Raw genomic sequence first — 6,338 nt, 5'->3', positions numbered from 1 at the left:
CTGTAGTACAAGATGCCGGCCCACTGCCTCCGCTGGTCAGACCCATGTTGAAGAGAGCCTTCGGCTGACAACTGAATATTCTGTGATAGAACGTGATCCCAAGTCCCCCGAAATTCCCTAATTTATGGTTTTATTTCCGCTGATTCAGCCTTGACGAAAGAGGGTGGGTGACTCCCCCCTCAGTGTCCTCAATCCTCATAATAACCTCCTCATTGGCTCTCATGGGGGGTTGTGGGCGGACCCCTTGCGTCTTATTGCTGTGTATGCGGTCTCTCACGATTAAATCCAGTGAACTGAGTGAGGCAAGTGTCTTGCTTTGTGAGTACACCGAGACTTGCTGAGTCTTCACATTCTTAACCTAATTGCCAGTCCCGGTGTTTACAATTTACGGCAATAACTGCGAAACTCTTTTCGCAAGTCTCTAGCTTTTGGGTAATACCATCCCCTCTCTAATCTCAAATTTGGGGCATAACACCCCGTAATCAGCAACGGAAGGAGGAAGCAGTGGAGCCGGAAGAAGCGGTGGAGCCTGGTCAAGCCGGAACCAGCCACGCCCCAACAACTTCAACGGAGGCAGCACCAGGTAGGGCAGTCAAAGTGACGCGGAACGTAAGGCGAACAAGACGGACGGTAAGAAAAGGTGGCAAACTACTTGTGGGCAAGAAGCCTCAAAGGGAGGGCGGTTAAACCTTCGGCTAATTGTTAAGCATATGTTGATGTTGATGTTGATGATATAACTGACAAGGGCACATGTCATCATGGCGTGGTTCTGGGGAAGGCGAATATTTGCTCCTTATCACAAGTAGATTCATTCCATCTACCTTAGCTAAGTAGACTCATTTCTCAGTTATTTCAGCGTAACATAAAAATATGTAGAAAATTATGTCGCTCACATACAGCAGATACTGAGGCCCATGACTATCACGGACAATCGAATCAAGAAGAGATGGGCGAGATATAGAACGTGAAAAATCCATACAAAATTTTATACATCAATCTTAAATGTACGTGTGGCTTAAAATACCAAGCAGTAGATGGAGAATAATATTACAAAGGGTCCTGAAGAATGCGTTTGAGAGCGTGCACTAGCTTAGGGCAGCATTCATTGGCGGACTTCTGTGAGGACGGTAATGACCCTTCAGTACCATTAAATATGGGGAGTTAACTGACCACTTCAGCGTCTATCAGCTTCTCGAGGATAGTGTTCCATGGAGTTCGAGTATTCAGTTCAATTTGAGGAGCATTTACAACAGTGGTTTTCAAACCGTTAGTGGTGAAACTGCCTTGCATGTGTCGCACAATTAAAGGTTAAAAACAGTAAAGCTATCCGTGTGACAGGCTGTGGGGGCCCATAGGACTGTGAGACTTCGAAGTTCACACATTTTCTAGACAACTGGCTCACAGATGGCGGGGAAGTTGTCAGCCTCATGAGCCGGCCACCCTTTGACTCTGGTATTCATTTATGTTAAGAGGCTTAGTCCACCCCAGGGCCATAATGCGGCTGGAACAATTGAGTCAATTGAAAAATCCAATGACCTCATTAGGAATCGAACCCGCGACATTCTGGCTTGTAGCATAGTGCCTCAAACAACAATTAAAGTAAAGAGACCCCATTTAAAATGTGCGTATTTATGATTATCTATCTAACAATCATTTCTGAGAGTGGGCCCACGTCTCTAATCGTTCTGATAAACCGATTACTTCATCAAAAATTTTCGGACATATTTAACTCTATTTACACACTCTCGTCTTTAATGCAACTTTGTTTAGAATAATTCCTTAACGTAAAATAATATTAAACTTAAGCTGATACATGTTTCATCCATATTTGGCCATCCTCAGGTATCTGTTCACTTGTTGAAATTGCTATAATGAATTAGTTCTTAAGTTAAAATATTCCGATTTTATTCCATTTTCGTTGATAATTCAATAAAATACAATTGCTCGAGACCATCATTCTTTATCTTTAATCGCGCTACCTTTTGCTTGCGGCGTCCGTGTTTCTATGTTCTCTCATAAATAGCCCTATGAATATCGGTGCAGTTTTCTTATCGCTGTTGTATTTATGTGCCCCATTAGTATGCATGTTCCCAGGTAGTTACTCCAGTCCATAGGGCTCCACAAAACAACACAAAAATTATGGACGCCGCAAGAAGAAGGTAGCGCAAGTAAAGATGAAGTATGATGTTCTCAAAAAAATGTATTAGAGGGTGTAGTGCCGTTTATAGGCAACGGCTGGCTAAACACGTTAACGCGGCAATGGATACGCATGCAACCATAGAAGTACTCTTGGAAACGGGATTTTTTATGGTGGTCCGTGCCAAGAGGTTATAAGGAAGACAATTGGAGCAACCAAGTCAGTTCTGTAAGGGAGTCTGAAGAAATGAGTCAGCGAGAGTTAGTTAAAGTGGCAGCTGGAAGGAATCCGCAATTTAGAGAGGACCTGAAGCTGGAAGCAAAGGACTAGCCATTGTTAGAAGCAGTTACCAGGAAACTACTAGTGAAGACAACGCCGGCTGGAAAAGACTTAGCGTCAGTTTGTAAAGTGTGGAAATGGCGATAATGTAGTTATTTGTAGTTACGATCTGTAAGTGGTCACCAATTATCAATACAAACCCCGTCTACAGTCACTCATACACGTGACAGTATTTCAATGAGTGGACGATGAAAATGGAATTACACGGGAATATTTTAAAAGGATTAATGCAGTGTAGTAATTTCAACACGTGAAGAGTTGCCTGAGGATGGCCATTTATGGCCGAAACATGTATGGGAGTTTAATTTTAAGGTTAATATCAATTTATATGAATGAATAATTGTAATCAAAGTTGCATTAACGAAGGAAGAAAGTGTATAAAGTCACGTGTAAAGCGGGTACAACAAAATTGGGGAAATTAAAACAGTATAGTAACCATGTACCTGCCGATCACAGCGGCCGCGCGGTCTAAGACATAAAATATCTTCACCATCTCTAAACTGGAATCGTGGGTTCGAATCCCACTCGAGGTATTCTGTGCTTGTGTTGTTCTGTGTGTAGGTAACGGCCTTGGGACGGGCTGATCGCCCGTCCAAGGAGTCCTACAGACTGCGTATAGATTAAGAAGCTGAAAAAGCGGCCGAGGTCCACAAGGAATGTAGAGCCATAGAAAAATAGATAGTAGTCTTGTACTTCTTATCATAATAAAAATGGCACTAACAAAACTACCGCATATGCTTCCTTTGTGTTTTGAAGGACTATCGAAATCTGTTACCTTAGCTGAAGGGTCTGTTAACGTCACAGTATTGTCCCTGATCCAAAAATCGGACACAATTATAGCTTAATTTTAAAATAAAGGCAACAAAGGGATTACTCAAAAACAAATGAAGCTTGCCACCCCCAGACAACCTGAACGTCAAATGAAACGAGTATTACAGTGGAACTTTTTGGCATCTTTTCCTACGCTGCTTTTTGTGCAATTTCACTTTACTGAAGTAAATAGAAGTGGTTAGGCCGTTATAAGAATGGCTTATTATACCATCTTCTAATGTCATAGAATCTCGTATGACTAATTCAACTGACAAACGCAGTTCGTGGTTAGCTTCTATTATCACTTTGGTATTTCAGCCAGGTTTTGAAAGTAATCTTAAGTTTTGTTCCCTTGTTACAACGATCTGCAAAAACAGAATGTGACATGCTTATGCCACTGATCTTCATACCAAATCCAGACACGAGTAACATAAGAAATACCGCATCCCTCAGAATTCTTTGAGACAAGTTTACTGTAGTAGAGGGACAGAAGGCACTTTCTGTAAGGTCAAATGCGGCCGAAACGTGAATCTGATCATCTGTCTCCATCTACTTCCAAGATCTAATAAAGCGTGGGGAAGTAAGACTTACTCTACACGATTTATAAGCCCACATGGGCAACCAAATTTCATCATATCTTTTACTGTTGGCTCTTTAGACCTAACGACTGCTCCAGTGATTACAATTTCGGGTCTCAGCGTCCTTCCCTCGCATCATTTCTAATTCCTCATTCACATTCGCTCGTCATAATCAGCCAATGTCGCTGAGAGCTTCATGCAGCACAGACCTCCTTGACAGGCTTAAGTACATGAGGATCAGCTGGGCAGATAATTCATGGCCTCTTATGGATTCAGGTTCTATGCCGTGTTTATCTTTCAGGTTTCCTGGCTAAATTCTGCACATATTCTCCACTCCCCAGTGCGAGTCAAATGCCCCACCCATCTCAATATATTTCATTTGATCACTTTAATTATTAAAGTAAAAATATGTACAAAATGCTAAGCTCCTCACTGTGTAACGTTCTCTATTCTTCAGTTACTTCAACTCACTTACGTAAGCAGTATCTTGTTCTAACACACCATTAATACATTAATCTCCGTCCTTTCATTAGGAGCCGGGATAGCGTAGTCGGTATAGCGACTAGCTACGTGCAGGCCGACCGAGGGGTCGGAATTAGATTCCCGGTAGGGTCAAGAATTCTCTTGTCCAAATCGTCCAGACCGGCTCTGAGGGCCGCCGAACCTCCTATCCAAAGGGTACCGGGTAGTATTTACCCGGGGGGGGGGAAAGCGGCCGGGACGTGAAGCTAACCACTCACTTCCAAATAGTGCCGACGTCAAGAAAATGTGGATCTATACATCCACTCCCCATACGCCTCCATGGTGAGTGCTTAATTAGTTCAGCACAGGGACAACTTTACCCCCCCTCCCCTTTTTTCCTTGGCACTACAGCCCCAGTGGCCTAGGCCTACATCCATGAATTTCTCCGTTCACTTCGGTTTTCTTTCGNTGGCAACGAAGAAATGAATCTCAGTCTCGAGCCAGATTTCAGTCAGCAATGACTACACCCAACCTGACGGTAGCAGCGGCCGCGTACATCTATCTTCACTATGCTATAAAGGGAAGAAGAACAAAATCACGACGTTTGTGGATATCACCGATCTATGCCAGTAGGAAAGTATACAATGGGTCCAATCTTTTGGCGGACTTAAATTTTCAGTCAGTCAGTGGGATGTACAAAAATTTCACAAGGATGCATCCGTCAGTTTTGAGTTGTTGATAAATTTGATCGGGCCGAAAATTTAAAAAAAAAAATACCGTGTTCAGAAAAGCAATTCCTGTTCAGGAAAGGTTGGCTGTAACATTGCGATTTTTGGCAACTGGAGACTCAATCTTCAATACACTTCAAACGCACACTGGTGATGACTACACTCCAACTGTCTGGAGCTGATAAGCAAAGCGCGATGCAGCCGCCTATACGTCCAGACTGGCACCACTGCAACACGAGTCGTCCCTTTGATGCGACAAGAAAAGACCGCCAAGCGAGCGAACAGCCCGTTGCGTATCATTTTCCAACGGAAGGATGATACGGGGTACCGTCCACACTGATACGATACGGAGATACGATACGGGGATACGCAACAAGTCTGCCCGGCTTTAGACCGCTCGGCTACCCTGACGGGCACTTTACCTTTTACCTCTACCTTTCCTTACAGGGAAAAGTGTCGCACCCGTAAAAGCAACAGTAAAACACAAACAGTACGAATTCCATTAAAGTGGACAGAAATGCGTCAAGCTACCGACAGAATACTGGTTCATGAAAAGGGCGGAGCGTTGCGTACGAACAGATGTAAACAGATGTAACTATATCGCATGACGTAGTTAGACCTTTCAAATACCTCGCAGTGTGCACAATATTATCTTATCTGTGCTTCACTCCGTCACTGAATTGCTTTACCCGCATTCACATAACATAAAAATATTATTCGTTATTCTGTAAAAATGAACTCGGGGTCACGCCACTATTCAGCGGGAATACGTTATATACCATGACCATTTTGAAGAGACATCAATCCAGAATTTATTTGCGTCATTCATTTTCACACAAAGTGAAAAAGGCATATGTTCACTTGTATAAAATGGGCGTAATGAACCCATGGTCATAAGGATGTTCAATGGAAATATTTCATGCTTCATTGTAAATTTGGAGGGAGCAACAGGGCTTTTAACAAGTACAGATGTCGGAAGGTGGCGGGTTCAAGTCCCGATGATGTCATTGGATTTTTTTCAATTGACCTAATCCTTGCAGCCGCACTATGGCCCTGTAGTTTACTCAGTCTATAACAGAAATGAATACCAGGAATTAATTAAATAATTTTCCTATGGAATAAAGCGCGGTCGTCGCGTAAGGCTAACAACCTTACCGCCATCTTTGAGCAGATTGTCTGGATAATGTGGGACCCTCAACGTCTCACAACCCCATGGGCCTTGACGGCCTGTTACAGGGATACCTTTACTTTATTTTACTTTTCCAGATGTTCCTCCGTTTATGC

Source organism: Cryptotermes secundus, unplaced genomic scaffold (genome assembly GCF_002891405.2).
Source record: "Cryptotermes secundus unplaced genomic scaffold, Csec_1.0 scaffold311, whole genome shotgun sequence".
In the NCBI taxonomy this organism is placed as follows: domain Eukaryota; kingdom Metazoa; phylum Arthropoda; class Insecta; order Blattodea; family Kalotermitidae; genus Cryptotermes; species Cryptotermes secundus.
Note: the sequence above shows the minus strand (reverse complement) of the source record.